We start from the raw sequence: 20,006 nt of genomic DNA, 5'->3' as shown, positions 1-20,006 counted from the left end.
GGTTACTAAACGGTAGCCCCATCATGTCCGCTCCATAGCCCGTCTATCGCCGCCTTAAACCTCGACACTCATTTCTTCGTGAATGTTGTCTATGCAGTAGAATTGTCTGTGTCATTACAACCTTCAGTGCTGCCGCGGGGGCCCTGTCCATATTGTTCTAGGCTTGCACACAGTCTAATTCCTTTTCACATCTTATAAGCAACTATCTAAACACAACAAACTCCCCCTTTCCCTCCTCCCCCATGCCCTCCCCCCCACCCGCCAGACATGTCGCTCCCTCCTCAACCCCTATGTCATACAGCTTGTACTCCTGCCATCCACCTCAAAGTACTAGGTCAGTGATCAGAGTCCCAACGAGGGAGATTCTTTCCAATCAATCACCGTACCCATCATCCTTCCCACCCATACTACAAAAGCAATGCTCCAAAGCAGTAAGAGAAGTCACCCCTTACAGAAGGTCAGTCATCACCGTCATTCGTGTTCTTGAGCAGGTCCACCATTGCCACCCAGGCCCAAGCCACCTCAGGCAAATTATCATTATTGGTTCTCCGAGCCATCTGTAGCCGGAAGATCCCCACACAGTCCGCCCATTTTATAAATTCCAACAACCATCTCGCTGCATTGGGCATGGTGACCTCTTTCCAGTGGCTAGTAATCTCTCTTGTAGCTAGGAATAACCCTACATCTACGAATTTACTGGTGAGTTTATTACGGGCAGTGTGAGGGAACCAGTGTAGGAGGCAAACACCCAGTGTCAGCTGCAGATCCCTATCCATTACCTCTTGCATTTTGGCCATGGCCTCCCCCCAGAACCCGTGCAACAGAGGACATTCCTAGAGCATATGGAGGAATGCAGCATTTTCCCACTTGCACTGCGGGCACGTTGTGCGGGATCCGAATAACGCATTAAGTTTAAGGGGGGGGTCAGATATGCTCGGTGGAACACATAAAATTGTATCAGTCAAAATCTCGCGTTCCAGGAGCATTTCCATGCCCTCTCCATCAGCATCTCCCATATCTTTTCCTATATGGGCGTCCCCAGATCCACTTCCCACTTAGTGCGCAGCCCTTCTAAAGGAGTCCTTTACCCCTGCGCGATTCTCTTATATAGGCAGGTGACCGCCTTAACCTTCCCTGCTGAGGTGACCACATACTGGCAGGGGAGAAAGGCCCGCGGCTTCTCTATCCCTCTTTTCCAGTGCTTGCATATGGCTGCCGTCAGTGCCGCATGTAGGAGAAAGTCCTGCCAGGGAATTTCATGTCTTTTCATGAGAACCTGAAAGGGTATGATAATTCCCTCTTCTTAGGGATCCCCGAGATTGGAGATCCCTTGGTCTTCCCAGTCTCGCAGCCGTTGCCAATCTCCTCCGTGTGGTAACATTTCACAGAGCCATAATGGGATCTCAGGTGCGTACGAGGGTCCTACCCCAATTTTTCTATTGGCGCGATTCCAGCGCTGTCGCATCACCCACAGATCTCTCGGTACCTCTCTTTCACGAAGCGGCAGCTGAAGGAGAGTCCGAGCGAGCTGGCAAAGGCCCGGGTCCATACCCCTCTGGTCCTCCTCCGCCCTCAACTTCCCCGCCATCCACCGTGCATACCATTGAAACTGGGCTGCATGATAATATGCCACAAAATCAGGAGCCGCTAACCCTCTCTCCCGCCTAAGGCACATCATAGTGCTCAGTGCCACTCTGCGCCGCCCCGAGCCCCACATGAATACGTAACCATAGTATTAAGTTGGGCAAAGTATTTTCCAGGGATCCAAAGCGGTAATGCTCCAAAATAGTAGAGTAGATGGGGAAGGGTCACCATCTTTAGCAACGCCACTCTCCCCACTACTGACAAAGGCAAGGTTGCTCAAAAATCAAAATTACTCCTGGTGGTTCTCAACGCGCGCCCCACATTACCCTCGAATAAGTCAGAAGGCTCATGATAAATTCTGACTCCTAAATAAGGTAAGCAACTGCTTTCCCACCTCACGTCCAGCCCAACTGGCGAGTCAGCTCCACCCCCTCGCACCGGGAAAAGGCACATCTTGTTTCAGTTAACTTTGAGCCCCGCCATCCGCCCTAGTCTATCCAGCAATTCTCGGGCACCCTGTAACTTCCCAGCAGCATTGGTGAGGAACATTAAAAGATCGTCCGCATACAGAACAATGTAGTGGGTGTGACCCATCCCGCCCAATCCCCTGTAATACCGTCCCAACCGGGCATGAACAGCCAACGGCGGATGGCCAGGGCGAACAGGAGGGGAGACAGCGGGTATCCCTGTCTCGTCCCGCTGCCCACCCTGCAGGCTTCAGAAATCACGCCCCCGTTCGGACCCTAGCTGTCGAGCGGCTATATAAAATCTTCGTCCAGGCCCCAAACCTCTCACGCAGGCAAAATGCCCTCAATACCCTAAACAGGTATGGCCAATCAAGACTATCGAAGGCCTTTTCAATGTCAATCGACCGTACACATGCCTCTCCCCCCTCATCTACCGAGCCATGTACCAGTTGGCACAGCCTTCATATATTCATGGCCGTATTCCGTGAAGGAATAAACCCAGACTGGGTCTCGTGCACAAGCATTGTCCTGTGGGCCATTAGTCGATGTGCTAGAATACTACTCAAGATCTTATAGTCTAGATTAAGAATCGCAGGAGAGTGATAAGCTGTGCGGTCCCATGCCGGCTTGAGGAGGGGCACAATTACTGCTTCCCTTGTTGAGCTAGGCAGGTAACCATCCTGCTGCGATTGATTGTATAGTGTTAACAGCAGGGGGCCCAACAGATCCACATACGTGACATAAAACTCTGATGGTAGCCCATCAGTACCCGGGGTTTTGTTCCTGGCCATGCGCTTTATGGCTCCCTTGATCTCCCCCATCTCAAATGGCCGACCTAAGCTCTCTGCATCCTCCTCCTCATTCTGCGGCAGTTCGATGTCTAGGAAACCCCCCTCCTCTATAACTCCTGGATCTAGCCGACTCTGATATAAAGAAGTATAGTATTCCAAGAACTGTGTGTTGATAGCCTGTTGGACATAATAGACTACGCCATCCTCGCCGCGCAGCTCTAAAATCGGTGTCCCTCTGCGCTCTTGGTTGGTCAACCAAGCTAATAATGCCCCAGAGTTATCCCTCTCAGCGGGTGCCCTTGCTGCATATGCCCTGTGAACGTGACATCTGAGTCGCTCTATTTGCATCACTAACTCTTCTCTAGCTGTCAGAAGTTCCTCCTGCTTACGCTCTCGCCCAGGCCGTTCCTTTTCTATATCTCTTAACCGTTGCTCCACCCTCTGTACATCACTCAGTAAGGTTTTACGTGCTCCCACTGCTTCCCCAATTCAACGTCCTCGAATCACAGCTTTAAATGCATCCCACTCATTATGCAGACTAGTGGAAGTGTTAGCATTGTGTTGAAAGTAGTCCTCAATAGCATTACCTATGGTGGTTCTGAAGACCTGGTCTTCCAATGTTTCCGGGCAGAGATGCCAGCTAGGGATGGTGGACCGTATCCGAACCCAGTTCAAGGACACTAATAACGGGTTGTGATCAGATGTCGTCCTTGCCAAGTACTCACTAGATATGATCATTATATGCACATCAGGCGAACAATGGATAGCATCCAATCGGACGTGCAACTCATGCATAGCTGAAAAATAAGAGTAGTCTCTTTGCCCCCCGGTAGATGGGCCCGCCAAGTGCTCATCATCGTCAGTCCCCAGTGCCTTTGCCAGTCCAGTCGGGCTTCAGCAATTCTATGAGCAGGTGCATCAGGGAGCGGAGGATGACAGCGGTCCAAGTCTATATCTGTAATGCAATTGAAGTCCGTCCCCCCAGGAGTATAGGGCCCGACGACAACACCATTGCCAATTTCTGCGATAACTGCGCCAAGAAAGCTGGTTGTTCAATATTAGGAGCATATATGCTTCCCACGTAATGTCCCTGCCATCAAGTCACCCCGTGATTATCGTGAATCGGCCTTCGGTATCTATAATCTGCCTAACACATTGAAATGGCACCCCCGCTCACACCCATACCAAGGTCCCTCTGGCATATGCCGAATATGTGGTGTGAAATACCTGTCCCCTCCAGCGACGCTGTAGCACTGCTCCTTCTGACTTCGTCAAGTGGGTTTCCTGGAGGAGTGCAATTTGCACCCCTCTCCGTACCAGGTAGGCATGAATTTTGTGCCGCCATCTCATGGTGTGCATCCCCCGTACATTCCAGGACATAATTTTAATTCCTACGGAGGTACCCATGGCTCTACGTCAAGTTCCTGATCCCAAATGGCCCCCATAGTGACATGTCTGTGTTCCCCCCACCCACCCCTAACATCAAACTTTCCCCAACTCCCAGTCCCCAGGACAGGCACACAAGAACAGGTCCCCATCCAAACAAAGATATTCGTACAAAGAACCAAAGAAAGGAGGTGGCGTGCAGCCCGCGTTCGATGGCCTTCGAGCCCTCCCCGCCCCCCCCTATAACTATAGCACCATCAGTGCCCCACATCTGTTGTGGATTCCCTCTGTAGCCCAGTAGCCGGGTGCTTATGTCTCAATGCCACTTCTGCCAGCAGTCCATCTTATGATTGCTACCCCCCTGCAGGCCGCTCATCCAAACAACCCATCTGCTGTCTGCGCAGTGACATCCGGAAGCTCGGTATCAGAAAGTCCCAGCACACTGCTCGATCCCGAGCTCTCCGCCCCAGCCCTCTCATTATCCGTGCCAATGCTAACCGGACTGACTTCACCTTCGCTAATGTGCACCACTGCTCGCACCGCTCGGTCACGCTCCTGCTGGTGCTCAGCGGGGGAGAGGGGTCTCTGCAGCGTCGCTGAACTAGGCAACCGAGCCCGAGGGGAAGCGGGTCTTGTGAGCGCGCTCCATCACCGCCTCGGACCTCCAACCAGTCCCATGCAGCCTTCGGAGTAAGAAAGAAGTGTACTTTCGAGTCCGTGGTGACCCTGAGGCGAGCTGGGAACAGCATTGCATAAGAAAGGTGTAGCTGGTGCAACTTTCGCTTGACTGCTATGAAAGAAGCCCTCTGTCGCTGCACTTCCTGAGTGTAATCCAGGAAGATCATCAGCTTACTATTCCCAATCTGTAGATTTTGGTGGTCCCGGGCTCTCTGTAGTATAAAGTCTCGATTCCTGTAGTGCAGTAGTCGCACCACCAAAGGGCGGGGTGGAGTTCCCGGTTTTGGTGCACGAGCCGGAACCCTGTGTGCGCGTTACAACGCATAAAAGTGTGACAAGCCCTCCGGTGCCACCTCCGTTTTCAACCGTTTCCCAAAACTGAACCGCATGAGACCCCTCCTCTGGCTCCGGAACTCCCACAATTCGGAGGTTATTTCGTCGTGAGCGCCCTTCACTGTCCTCAGCCCTCATTTCCAGCACTTTAACCCTAGTCACCACTTCTTTCAGCGAGGCTTGAAGGTTGGCTATGAGCTTCTGGTACCTCTTTCAAGTTAGTTTGTCGCCACTCTCTCTTTGAGTTTTCTGTGATCCTCTTTCAAGAGAGTGAGATCTGAGCCAATGGCAGCCATCCTAGCCTCCAGCGCCTCCCGCGAAGCGACAATGCATAATATCTCCTAGTGACGGGTCTCCAGGTTGTCCAGGTCCTCGCCCCCCAGTGGCAGTGTCATCATCATCTGTATGTTGGTCCATCTCTTCCATCCGCAGGACCTCAAAACCCTTTTTTCTGGACACTCTGCCCATCTTGGAGTCCGTTAACCACTGAAGCCAGCAGTAGAAAGGGGGCTGAGAAGCCTCTCCTTCCCCAGATAGGCGGCGTAGTATCTGTACTCCCACCACCAAGGTAGTTCCACCCAGGCCTCTCCAAAAATCCGCCGGGCCGTTGAACTCTCCTCGCGATGAGTCCAAGTGCAGTCCCTTAGAGCCCCTCAAAGTCTCAAGTCAGCGGGGAGCAGGTCCTTCTAGGACAACCACCCCCATCGGTAAACAGGAGGTAAACTGTTAAAGGCCCGGCTCGTTCTCTCTGCGTGTGGGCAGGTCTCTGTGTTCGCCCCAGTGGTGCAGAGTCTGCACGGTCACACCATCAGGACGCTCCTATGTGCCTGGGGTTGTGGGTCCCTCCAACCCAGCTGCAGCCCAGCCCAGGTCTGCACTGTCCGCAGCGTTAGGCCTCCACCCCGTCGGTAGGATAAGCCCCCACGCAGGCCTCCGCATTCAAATAGCAGTCCGCACTCCCAGTTAGCGTACCGGCCAAAGGAGCCCAGGCGTGGCGTGCCCAGTGTCCATCCGCAGTCCCCAGCGCGGTGTCACTCAGCATACATAGGATCATACCAGGCCCCAGGATCCCTCTCCTCAGTGCCCTCAGTAAAGTTACAGGGAGCACTAGGCCATCCAGAGCCGATCAACAGATTCCTGGGCCTTTAGCACTCTTTGCGCTTCCTCCTCCCTGCAGGGCCCACAGGTGTACAGCTAGCCACAGCACCTCTCCGCTGGCCAACCTCAGCTCCTTAATGGTAATGTCACCGGGCAACATCCACAGAGCCACACAGTGCAGCTACCACCTCCAGTCAATTCCGCTTGGCCCGCACAGCACAAATTCGAATGCAGAGGGACTTATCATAGCGTGGGCAATGTCCTGCTTGCCACCATTTTAGGGTCAGGCAATAGCCGCCGGCCGGCCAGGTATCCTGCGCTCTCTCCCACCACTCCCAGCCGCGGATCAACGCCCAGTGAGGGCGCCAGCACCACCCGACCTCTAGCACACTCAAGCAGCGACAGTCCCGGGGCACTCACTCGCATCAACCGCCGATCTCTCCTCCCGGTGTCAGCTCCGTCGTGTGGCCGCCATTTTGCGTCGTAGTCAGGCAGTCTCCAGCTGGAGGGGAAAAAACCTCGCTTTGTTCCCCTCTTCGGCCCTGCCAGTGTCCCAACTCGTCGCCAGGTAGGCACCCGCTGTTCTTCAACCGGTTGCCGTGGTGAGGCCTCCAATTAAGGCACAGGATTAATTATTTCAGAGGGCGGCCACGGAGGAGCTCGGAGGTCCGCTGGTGTTCAAATCGGCGCTCAAGCCACTCCTCCTCTTTCTGCACTTTTCTTGTTTCTTTCTACACATCTTTTGCTTCTTTCAGCAATTCTCCTGCCTCTTTATGCACGTCCCTTGCCTGTTTCTGCACCTCTCTTGCCTCTTCTTGCATGTCTGTTGCCTCTTGCTGCACCTCATTTGCTGTGTCTGCACCCCTGTTGTCTCTATATGCACAAAGAGGCAAGAAAATTGCTGAAAGGAGCAACAGCTGTGTAGAAAGAAGCAAGAAAAGTGCAGGAAGTGACAAGTGAGATGCCAAAACAGGCAAGAATGGTACAGAAAGAGGGATGACGAGTGCAGAAAGAGACAACAAGGATGCAAAAAGAAGCAAATGAGGTACAGAAAGAGACAACAGGGGTGCAGAAAGTAGCAAGCCAGTGCAGAAAGAAGCAACAGGGGTGCAGAAAGAGGCAAGAGAAGTGTCGAAAGGAGCAAGTGAGGTGCAGAAAGAGCAGAAAGGTGAAAAAGAGTGTCATATAGCTACTATATATCTTTATATTGTGTTAAGTTAGCATAGGTTCATTAAATGTTTAAACGCCATTTTTTCCTTTAGCTTCTTCTGCACACGACACTTAATTGTTGATTTAGCTTTCAACCCAGTAGTTCGTTGTGGTTTACATGAGAATAATATGTTATTGCTCTGATATCAGCTTTGCTTAATAAACTATGTCTGTACAGAGAGTGCTGAAGCTTCAGGAACAACACGATACAGATTTGTTATGAGGTCTGATCTTCGCGACTTCATAGACATAACATAAGTGCTTCTTCTGCCAACTTTGGGCTTGAGGCGGGTTTTATATTGCTTTGCTTAAGGCACACAAACACACTTGATGCTGTTCGCATGCAGAGAGAGCTGGTGTATGCTGATGTGATACCTTCATTCTAGGACACTGAGGTATGGGCCCGCCCTAATTCAACCCAAAGAGACCTTCTTAGCTATTAATATAATATGCGAGTTAGGGAGGGTGAGAAATAAGTGTTGTTAACCCTTATTAAATTACAGCATGGTAACATGCTGTCACCATTCGCTTTCTATGGACTAGTAACTATGCTTGTAGCTTTGTTGCTGATAATATGTTTACTTGTATTATCTAAGATACTGCGCCTGAGAAGACGGCATTAGTAAATAAACATTTCAAATGCTCACGTGTTCTTCTTTACTCCATGTTCTGGTTTGTAATGATTGTATAACGAAAGAGTGCTCATGTGTTCCACGTAACCTGAGGTTGGTGAGTTCATGTTCTGGTTTGTCTAAACATTGGGAGTTGATTATGACCAATGAGACACTGTAGCTAGCTCGGTAAGGGGTTTGTTGGATACTAAGGTGAGTTTTGGGTCACCCTAATTCGCTGAGGTTCCAATCCTCTGTGCACAGTTCTGTGGGAGAACAGAAACCCTGCTACATGGCGCCCAACGTTATCGGTGGTCTTATATCATGACACTCGAGTAGTATTTCATTCCTACCTTAGCCCCTTCACTGTCGTTTCCGGTAAACGGTGGTGTCGGTGAAACCTACCTGTTTTTTGAAATAGGTCTTTATTCAAGCTTGATTCTTTCTAAACGGTTTCCTTGAATTACTACCCAGTTGTGCTACAAAGTTGACTTTGTTTTTCAGTAGTTCCGGTGGAATCATGGCTGTGGCTGTGGCCATTGCGCAGCATAGTCGCATTGCGGTGCGCACCCATCTACAGACATACCAGGTCCCGTTGGAGGGCATGGCTGTGATTTTAGTGGTGTGTGCAGATCCGGCGTACCCGTTTGAACTGTTTTATTCATGGGTAACGTTTCCGGCAGTGGACGCAAATTCTGGTGTGTTCCACTCCTACACACCCTCCCCTGTACCGGCTGAATATACACCGTACAGGGCACTGGAGATACCTATTGATCATTGGCAGCATCGCGTTTGGTTTGATGGCGCCCTCCCCCACTCTTTATCTGCTGCGAGGTTAGGTCCTTTATCCATTCCAGGTACGAATTGTCCTGCTTTGGGTGGCTTTACCCCGCACCCGAATCACGGGGCTTGTACCCTTGCGGAAGTTCGAAGGCTACACGTAGTCTCAATTGCTGTGATTCGTGCCTTAGTGCAATACATAGGTCGACATCTCCCGGGAGGTCCCCAGGGGGGTGCGGCCGTTCAAACGGAACGTGGCGGTTTAAGGCTCAATCCAGTTATGGTCAATTCGGTTTTTGGTCAGCGTCCTGTTGATAACGATGACTTCCCTTTTTGGCTTGCCGAAAAATTTGACCAATTGGAGGCTGTGTTTCCGAATTCTACTCCTGCTGATAAACATAGAATGTTGACGATCACTCTACCGAAGGATTTAACTCCTGAGCTCGTTGACTGTGAAAGCTGGGGAAAGACTTTTGCGGCCGTTTATATGAGGTGTTACGGCACCCCGTCTATGTCCGCACTGCCTGAGATCGTTAAGCGTGTTCAGGATGATCACGGACCGGAGGCAGCGGTTGAATTGGGTATGCGCCTGTGCGGTTCTTTTGAGATTGTAAGCGATCTCATTCTCTCCAATATTAAAGGAGATGCAGTGAACTTTCAGGTGTCGAATGCTTTGGCTGCTCTGCCCGACGCCGATAAACCCAGACAGTTAGCGAAGATAGTTGTGGCCGCATATAAAACTATTGGCCGCACAAGTAGGGGTCTGAAATATTTTTCAGTTAAAGAGAAGAAAAAATCACAAGGACAGTCTGCTGCCGCAGACGTCCAACCCAAGTCCAAAAAACAAAAATGGCCTAAAAAACAGACACAGGGGAAGCAACAAGTGCAGTCTCAAGATTCTTTTCCTGCACCACAAATTCCTGCGCCGACAGAAAAAGTTTATGATTTGCGCGATCGCGCGATGATTAAATCGCCTGATCGATTTCAGGTTTCTGATCAACGCTCTCCTCGTTCCTTTCAGGACCCATCGGCACCAAAGACCGGTGGAGGAGGAGGCGGACGGGGACGTGGTGGCCAACAGGGACGTGGCCAGCCCCGCCAGACTGACGGCGCAGCGAAGCAGGAGGATTCTACGCCAAAAAGACCGCAGTTTGCGAAAAAGAAAGTCGCGGCCTTAACAGCGCATCGATATGCCACAGATAGTGAGAACGCGGCTTCGGAATCTGACGTGGGCTCTGACCTTGCTGGACAGCGCGACGGAGATTACCATAGTCAGAGAGGCGCTGCGTCCACTACTGAGGGTGACAGCGACTGATGTCTACGTTGTAATTGAAACAGCAGACACAAGACTTGCTCCCCCTGAGAGACTTTTTGAAATTGTCCTGTTAATTGAAGGTGACATACAGCGTACTGTAAAGGGGGTGTTTTGGGAAAATCTTTCATCTACATATGATATTTTGCTTGCGGAGGCTGACTGGCCCCCACCTTTTGTGCTCGCGGCGCCGCGAGGGGAGGAGGTAATCCTCCCCAGTTTCGCGAACACTGTCTCGAAGGAGCATGCGCAGCATTTTGCAGAAGAGTGGGCTCGGGCTCTCGCACCGGCTCTGTACCGTAACCAGTGTGGTTGGGATAAATTGTCGCCTTGCCACGAAATACCGTTGCGGTCTCAGCCGCAGCCTCAACCTCAATATCCCCTTCGGCGTGATGCAAAATCTTCCGTCGCGGAAATCCTTGAACAATTGGAATATCAGGGAGTTATTGAAACATGTGTGTCACCGATGAATAACCCTCTTTTTACTGTGACCAAGCCAGGCGGTTCATATCGTTTGGTATTGGATTACCGGCATTTAAACTCGCATTGCCGTAACTGTGCAGTCCAAAATACTCACGGCTCTGCCCTCGTGGATAGTCTAGTGCGTAAGCGTTTTAAAACAACGCTTGACATTTCCAACGGTTTCTATGCCCATAGATTGGATAGCTTAAGTTCCCAATGGACAAGTTTTACGTGCGCTGGAGTCCAAAAACACTTCCGGCGTCTCCCAATGGGCTATAAGAATAGTCCTGGTGTATTTACTGCACGCATAGTCTCCATTTTGGAGGCTCTCGATCCGGATGCTTGCTCGTATGTGGATGACATCTATCTCACAGACGACGAAATTTGGATGCATCTGTGTCGAGTAAATTCGATAATTTGTAACTTTGCTGATATGGGTTACAAATTTAACTTTGCAAAATCGCACATTGCAGAGCACACAGAGTTGTTCCTGGGCTATGAGCTCAACAATGAAGGTAGAGGATTAGCTCCTCACTTCTTGGAGAAATGCGCTCAGTACCGCGCTCCAACAACACTGAAAAAATTACAGTCTTTATTGGGCTTTTTAAATTTCGGAAGGACATACATTCCGGAATATGCCCAGCGTATCAAGCCTCTGTATGCTCTGATACAACCTACTTTTTCAAAATCATGCTGGCTGCCTGAGCATTCAGCCATCTTGCAGTCCTTGCAGGCTGATCTGCTCGCTTCTAAATTTTTACTGACTCGTGATAACCACACAAACCTCGTGATAAGAATTGTCCCTGGGACAGTGGTTTTCACGTACCTCACTTTTAATGAAGGAGACACAGTACCTATTGCTTACAAGTCGCACTTGTACACTTCGGCTGAAATGCGGTTTCCCACTGTGGAAAAGGTTTTAACAGCTGTGCAGATGGCGATTCTTAAGGAACGCGCTCTGTCACAGGGGAAACGCATGTTGGTTGTAACACCCTGTCCTCATTTGGAGGCAGTCACGAAAGCCAGTGTACCGAATTCAAAAGCTTTGCACCCTCGGTGGATTCAATGGGCTGCATCCTTGACGTCCACGGATGTCACGTTTATTTTTGACGCCTCATTACGGTCGCAAGAGTACTTGCAGTATGAGTTCGTTCATCCTGCTACTCTGGCTATGCGACCTTTGGAGGACTTCCATTGCATCATTTACACCGATGGTTCGGCGCAGGTTGCGCATGGCTCTAAACACGCCTACGTTTCCGCGTGCGCCATTGTGGTCGGTGCTATGTTGAACGATAAGTTCATTTCCAGGGAAGTGCACACGTTGCCACTGGGCGATTGCACCGCACAATTGGCAGAGCTTCGTGCTCTCTTACTAGCGTTGGAGTACGCTGATCCTAGTGTTACTACTCTTATTGTAAGTGATTCTTACTACTGTGTCCAGTCTTACAATGAAAACTTGTTCTTTTGGATTCAGAATGAATTTCGTGATTCCAAGGGTAGCACAATAAAACACAAGTTGATCTGGGTTCGAGTGGCGGAACTTAAGGATAAGTTGCCACTCGTTTATGTAATTCATACTCTTGGCCATCAGCGTCTTGGGGTTCACGCTGTCGGTAACTCACTTGCAAATGAGGCGGCGAAATCAGCAGTGTCTACATACTTGGTTGCAGCAGTTACTAGGTCCAAAACTAAGATTGATAGTGACATCTTGGCGGCTGTTGCTGCCACTGAGAAGGGAGGTAAACATCCTACGGGGTTCCCTTTGAAGTACACATACCACTTAAGTCCCGAAAAGGTTCCTTTTGTGAAAATTCCTGATGTTGGTGAACGTTTGATTCCCAACTCGGATCGCAGGGCTGACTTGATTACAGCTGCACATGAATGTGTGGCGTCTGCGCATGCTGGCGTCTCGGCCACTGTAACTCAATTACAACAACGCTTCTGGTGGCGGGGACTGTACAAACAGACGCGTGATTATGTCCTTCTTTGTGACATTTGCCAGCAGATTAAACCTTCAACTGCCAAGCGTCCGCCACAGACACAGTTGTACATTTCTAATAAACCACTAGGTTGTGTTTATTTGGATCACTGCGGTCCTTTTTCATCTGATACTGCGTATAAGTACATCTTAGTAGCAGTTGATTCATGCACACGCTTTGTGTGGGTATGGCCCCATCGCAGCGCTGATTCACGGACTGTCATTAGGGATTTGCGTGTCTTTGTAGGGATTTTTGCCTGTGGTACCTTCCATTCGGATCAGGGTCCGGCTTTCGCCTCTAAGGCGTATAAGGATGCCATGAATTCGTTGGGGGTCCAAGTCAGGTTTTCGTCTCCCTACAGACCTGAGGGTAACAGTGTAGTGGAGTGAATGAACCGTGATTTAAAGCAATCTTTGACAGCTCGAGTTATAGGCACTGGCAGAAACTGGCTGACCTACCTCAATGGCGTGCAGCGTGCGCTTAATAATCTCCCTAGAAGGTCTCTGGGTGGGCGGACCCCATACGAAATGCTCTTTGGCATCAAGATGTACGTCCCTGACCTTGACGGTCTAGACTGTGTGGTTCGCGCCACTTCTTTTGACGCAGATGAACATTGCAATGTTTTACAGAATCTACAAAAGTCCAGAGACAGTCTTGCAAGAGAACACTTGCCCTCCACATCGGATGTTGCATTGCAGATCCCGGTAGTCGGCTGGCTACCCCAAGTTGGTGAACTGGTTCGTGAGAAGATCGATAACAAGAAAGAATTTGGTCCGTCCTATCGAGCTCCGGTTCCAGTCCTTGGGGTGAAGGGCACAAGAACAGTCATTTTACCACCACTTCCTGGTCGTAAGGAAAACAGGTTTATTTCAATTGACAATGTCAAGATACACAGAGTGGCCGATTCTTCTTAGTATGACACCAGCAGTTTCCTGTCCTTCCATTGTGAGAAATTCAGTTATACCCACTGCTTTTAATCATGAATCAGAAGTGGCCATCGAGTTGCCTGCAATTTCCAGTCCTTTATTAAGTACTTTACCCGGTGCTGATCAAAATGAAATAGACTATACATATCCCACTGATTTATCCATGCCTGACCTGCAAGTACGTTTAGCCACGGAATCCAATTTTCATTTGACTCTGTTTCCCTTGCCTCGAAGAAACCCTCTCGTTTTGCAGTTTATGCCAGCTTGTTTAAAAAACATTTTTTGATTCCCCCTTGGACATATATTTGGCTGGTGCTTTTTTCGATATATCTTTTTATGTCAATTGGTTTTGTGTTTTATTTTTTCCGATTGGTAAATGGACACTATGTGGAGGAAAGAACATGCGTTCGTCATCTCAATGGAACTTTGGCCCCCCTTTCCTCATCACATTCTGCACACAGACTGAGAAGAGACTTAACATTTGTTAACATCACTGCTTGGCCTGTCCTTGATGGGATCGTTTGGGATGCCGTTCGATTTCAAATTCATGGACCTACAGAAGTTGTTAATGTGCCTAACGTGCTTAGAGTTAATATGGGGGATGTGGTGAAACAAAACATACGTTCTGATGATTGGGATGTTCAGGCCATAGAGTCTTTATTTTCTGATTTGAAATACTATGCTGCCTTTGATGCTGAAGATTTATATTTAGAATCTGCTAATTATGGTGATTTGTTTTGATTTCAACATTTTGGCAATCACTTCTTACATAAAACAACATCCAGAAGGAATACTGTGAATTATACACAATGGGAGCATTGTCCGGCCCCTATACAAGGCAGTTCAAGTACTTTTTTGAAAAAGTACACATATTTTACTGACTTCAATCAGTCTAATCCCGAGTCCTTTTATTTCAAAATGACACAGAGGCCTATGTACAAGGTTAGACTTACCAATACTAAACTATTGTATTCGAAGTCCTTTCTTGACCAGCTGGCTATTGGGGGTTATGAATTATGGAAGGAAGTAATTGACCTAAAATCAGTTTGGGGTTCCAAGGACTGGCAGGTACGAGGCACTGAGGCTTTGCACCGTGCATGTCTCATCCCGAATCAGAGTTTGTTTTTGAATTCTACTATTTCACAAACAACATGCTTTGGATTGGCTACTGCTAAAAAACTAAATTATCCTTCTATCCCCGAGTTAGAGGAATATTCAGGCTGGAGTAATTATACTCAATTTTCGATTAGAGACTTACAGACCCTATTGCTGAATTCTTCCTTTAACATATCCAGTATAGACCCTAAAGGTTGGCTAGTGTGGCACAAGAGTGCTGATTCTTGCCAGCGCCGTTTTCTGGGTTTGTCTGACGGCTTTGCTCAGGTTAAACCTGATTCACGTTTTGAGACTGAGCATTCTGTCACAACTTATTATGTGGGTAAATTATGTCAAACCTGGCTGAAACATTCCAAATTATCTGCAGTTAAATTACATCTTGCAAAACTGAGTGATGATGTAGATTTAAATGATTTCATAAAAGGCCCGGCTAGTGGTAGGTCGAAAAGATGGATATATGCTGTCTACAATGAAATTTGGAAAACATCGCAGATTGAGGCTGCGACACGACTTAGGGCTATAGATCAAGCAAATCAAGAGAAAGTCCTTGCCGTGGTGGACAATAGTATTAACATGCTTTCTTCACGCATTTACACTTTAGATAACATTGTGTCTTCTGTAGTGGATATTGTGCATGATGAAGTGTCTGTGTTATACCATGGTCAGAATCAATTACGTTCTATCATGCAATTTGCATGGAACCTGCAAACGCTTAAAAATGGCAAAGTGCCATGGGGCTACATGAATGTTTCCTCTCTCTTTGCACCCTTTAATTTGACTGACAAACAACGCTTGCTTTCTATGCGAGATGCTTCTTTTTCTATGTTGCATATTGAGAAATTAGAGTCCTTGCCTTTTTCTGTGGCAGAAGCCTCAGCTGCAACGTGGCTTATCCACGGTCTGATAACATTACCTTTTGCTTTGTATAAATTTACTAACTGTATGAAATATGTTGCCATAGGTCGCTATGAGCCTTTAGGTAGTGGTTTTCTCCATGAAGTATGGTCCCTTCCTTTCACTTATAGATGTTTAAAGGACGGCCAGGAAGTTTATCTAAATGGGGAAGAATGTACAGAAACTCCAGATCATTCATTAATGTGTAGACACATACAATTACATGGTTCTTGCAACCAGGACCGACCAAACTTGGCCTGTGTTTTAAAAGGCTCTCCTGTACCAGCAATCATCCCGACTTTTACTTTGTTGGGGAACGGGAGTTATTTACTTTTGAATAATGAAGATTGTTGCGGGTTAATTAAAGGTGTAGCTTATGTGGTAACAGTAAGTGAACGTGTAGTTTGCTGCAGAAATGTCCTGTACCCACCCACACATGAAAATAGGGAGGTTTCCATTTGGCCACGCATACCAACCTTGAAGGCAGAGTTCAACGGCATGACTAGACTGAGGGCTCTATTGTCCCAGAAAGAAGTGGCCTTGAGTTCGGCTCGAGAAACTTTCGTGCTTCACATAGCTAACACCAGGACCGAGGTTCAGGCCCTTTTAAATACTGATTTACCGTTGCATTTCGGCGAGATGATACATTCTATCTTTAACGACATCTGGACTAGCACATTTTTTTAAAACAGTTAGCAGCAGCCTTGTGACTTCATTTGAAAAAATATTTGGAGTAATCCCTAGTTTCTTTCATTCCATTTTCTCGAGTCTGTTTGGTGGATTCCCGGTTTTACTGGCACTAGCGGCAGGCGTCCTAGTTGTACTTTGCTTCCTTAAATATGGATGCCCCAAAGTGGAAGAAGCGGCCCAGCCCCTGCTGCCGCTGTTTCGCAACCGAATGCTTGAATATTTTGGCACACTGCCGCTTGCGATTTTGAGCACGGCATATGGATTATCGTTTCGATTTTCCTACTTTACCTGTGTCCAACCTGTGTTTCACTGCCTGAGCTGTGTTTTCGATTGGGCCATTGATTTGTGTCTCTGCGGACCGGTTTCTCCTGACGTCGATTTTAATCAGCTGATGAGTCCTATCACTACTCACGAGTTGGTTTGTTCTGACGTAAGGATTATGGCCATAGCAGCGGTGCATGGACTAATGGGTCCTTGGGATTTGTTCACGGCAGCGCAGGATTTCTTGGAACTGAGCTTTCTGGAGAACCCCCCGAGTTGTCCTCTGATGGTAATAGAGGCTCCGATACTTGGGGAACATGTTTGTTCTTTTCCACTTTTTAATTGGATGGCTGAACTGTTTTCGGATGAAGACGGTGATTTCATGCTGGAGGCTGTTGCTGCATATTTTTTTTTTTTCACAACCAATTTTATTATGAGTTCAAGCATAGCTCAACACAGCCCTCCACAGTCAGGAGGAGACTGTCAAAGACAGATAAAAAAGAGACATATCATTAGTACAGCATCGAACCCATCGTTATACAGTAAATGGCATTGAACTACCCCACCCACCCAATCCCAAAAACACCAACCAGCCCCGCCCACAGCTACCCACCCCTTATCCCACCCTAACCCAGTGCACGCGATCACAGTCCAGCAACTTGGGACAATCTACAAAGGTGGAGCCGGCCAGCGGCCTAGAGTGCGGGATCCACATCCAGCTGTAATGCATCATCAATGTCCACAGGGGGGTCAAGGAGCAGGCCCCGGTAATCCGCCCACCGTTTCCAGATTTTGTAATGTTTGCGGGGACATCCCCGGGCTTCAAAAACAGGCTGTTCTAGACCCATGAGGAAATCCAGTCCCGCCCTCCAAGCCCCGAGGGGGGGGGCGCGCTCGCTCTTCCAGGCCTGCGCCAGGTCTCTCTTCGCCACCACCAGCCCCAGCAACAGCAAATGGCGCTTGTAAATATTGCCTCCAACATTCTCTAGAACATGAAGAAGGCCCAGCCTGGGGGTACGGGGCAGGTCCCAACCCAACACCTCTGATAGGCAGTCCCACACCCCAGCCCAGAATCGAGTCAGTCTCTCACAGGACCATACAGTATGAAACAGGGTGCCCTCTTCAGAACCACACCGCAGACATTCGGGAGACGCGACAAGGCCTGCCCGCCATAGACGGTGTCTAGTATAATACGCCCGGTGGAGGTATTTGAACTGGATGAAGCGAAGGCGGATGGCTATAGCAGCACCTCGGGGAGATTCCAAGGCCTCACGCCAGTCGTCATCATCCAGTGGACCTACATCAGCCTCCCAAGAGGCCCGCAGTGCTGCGAGTGAAGGGGAACAGTGAGTGACCAGAGAGCGATATATCTGCGAGACCTTCTTGTCACCCAGGTCTCCCATAAACAGTTTAGCTTCGATAGGACTAAAATCAGGGAGCTGTTCCAGGCCCACCAGACTTGGGGTAAGTGCGTGGCGGAATTGAAGGTAGCGGAAAAACTGGGTCTTGGGCATGCTAAATTCGGAGCTAAGCTCCCGAAAGGACTTCAGGGTAGTACCAGAGAGGACATGACCTAGGGACGAGATCCCAATCGCATCCCAGCCGTCAAATCCGGACAGAGACGCCAGCGCCGGTAACAGACCATTTCGCCACAACGGGGTTTCGGCTGTAAGCCGACCCCACCAGCCCACCCGATGCAAGGCCCGCCGCCAGACAGTGAAGACCACTTGGGTGACTTGCGGAAGCAGTCGCCTCCGCCTAGCCGAGTACAACAGGGTGTGAAGGGAGGCGCCACCCATCAGGGAATGCTCAAGGGCATAAGCCGGGTCACTACGGTCGCCATACCACCACTCGTTGAGTACAAGGAGATGGGAGGCCTGATAGTAAGATAAAATATCAGCGGCCGCCAAGCCGCCGCAGTAGGTAGAGAGGAAGCATGTGCGCAGCGCCACCCTGGCGGCACCGCCAGCCCACAGAAACCGGCCCAGCACCGAATCAACAGTACGGAACCACTGCGGGTCAACCTGGAAGGGATGATTCTGCAGTTGATATAGCAGACGGGGCAAAGCCACCATCTTGAAGATGGCCGACCGGCCGTAGATATGAAGTGGCATGCGCGACCATGTCTTGACGTCCAGTTGGACCCGATCCCATACAGGCAGAATGTTCTGGTCCCATGCCACTGCAGGCGAGGCAGAGAGGAAGACACCCAGGTACTTCACACCTTCAACTGCCATCTGAAGGGATGCAGCCCACGGGCAGTCCACTGCGGCACCCCCCAGCACCCACATGGTCGACTTGCGCGGGTTAAGGAGGAGCCCCGATGCCCGACCAAACTCCTGCATCAACTCCAGGACACGAGGACCCGTACGCTGCAGGTCGGTCATGAAAAATAGCACATCATCCGCATATAAGGCTATGCGGTCCGAGTGATCCGCACCCCAGACGAAGCCACGGTAGAGCTCATCGCGGCGCACCCTGGCGGCCAGCGGCTCCATGGCCAGTGCGAAGAGGTAAGGGGAGAGTGGACACCCCTGACGCGTGCCCCTGGACACCGGAAAACGAGCAGACGTCGTTCCCGAGATACGCACCGAGGCCGTGATCTCAGTGTAGAGCAGCCTGATATAGGAGAGGAACACCGGGCCGAGATTCAGCAGTGGCAACAGGGTAAAAAGAAAGGTCCAGCTGACCGAATCGAAGGCACTATCAATATCAGCCAGCAGGAGCGCCGCCGGGTCCTCCGAAGACTCAATCGCCTGTATCGCGGCCTGCGCCCGTCGTATATTGTGTCTCGTTGCCCTGCGCGGCATAAAACCCGCCTGATCTGGGTGGACAAGGGCCGAAATGTGTGGGAGTAAACGGTTCGCCAGCGCCTTTGCCAGGAGCTTGGCCTCGAAGTTGATGAGGGATATGGGGCGATAAGAGTCATGGCGATCGGGGGGCCTACCTGGCTTCAGAAACACCACGATTTCGGCATGACGCCAGTCCGGTGGGAGGCGGCCATGCTCTCGTGCCTTTTCCAGGGCCCGCAAGTAGTGCGGCCCGAGCTGCAGATGGAACTTCTTATAAAATTCGCTGGGGAAACCGCTCGGCCCCGGTGCCTTGCCTACATTTAACTGACCCAGTGCATCACCCAGCTCCTCAGCCGACAGGGGAAGGTCTAGGGCCTCGCGTACCTCATCAGATACAGCAGATGGGGGAACCGAAGCAATATACTCTGCGATAATGGCAGGGGAGAGAGTCTCCCGAGAGGCATACTGGTGCCCATAATAGCGCGCAAAACTCGTTGCAAGAGCCGCCGGATCTGTGATTGCCACTCCTGCACCATCAACAAGGCCCGGCAGCGTAAGAGGCTGTAGGTTCTGTTGGCACAGCCTATGGAGCATGGTGCAAGACTTGTCGCCCCACTGGTAGACCCGACTACGGGTG

Source organism: Lissotriton helveticus, chromosome 1_2, assembly GCF_964261635.1.
Source record: "Lissotriton helveticus chromosome 1_2, aLisHel1.1, whole genome shotgun sequence".
Taxonomy (NCBI): Eukaryota; Metazoa; Chordata; class Amphibia; order Caudata; family Salamandridae; genus Lissotriton; species Lissotriton helveticus.
Note: the sequence above shows the minus strand (reverse complement) of the source record.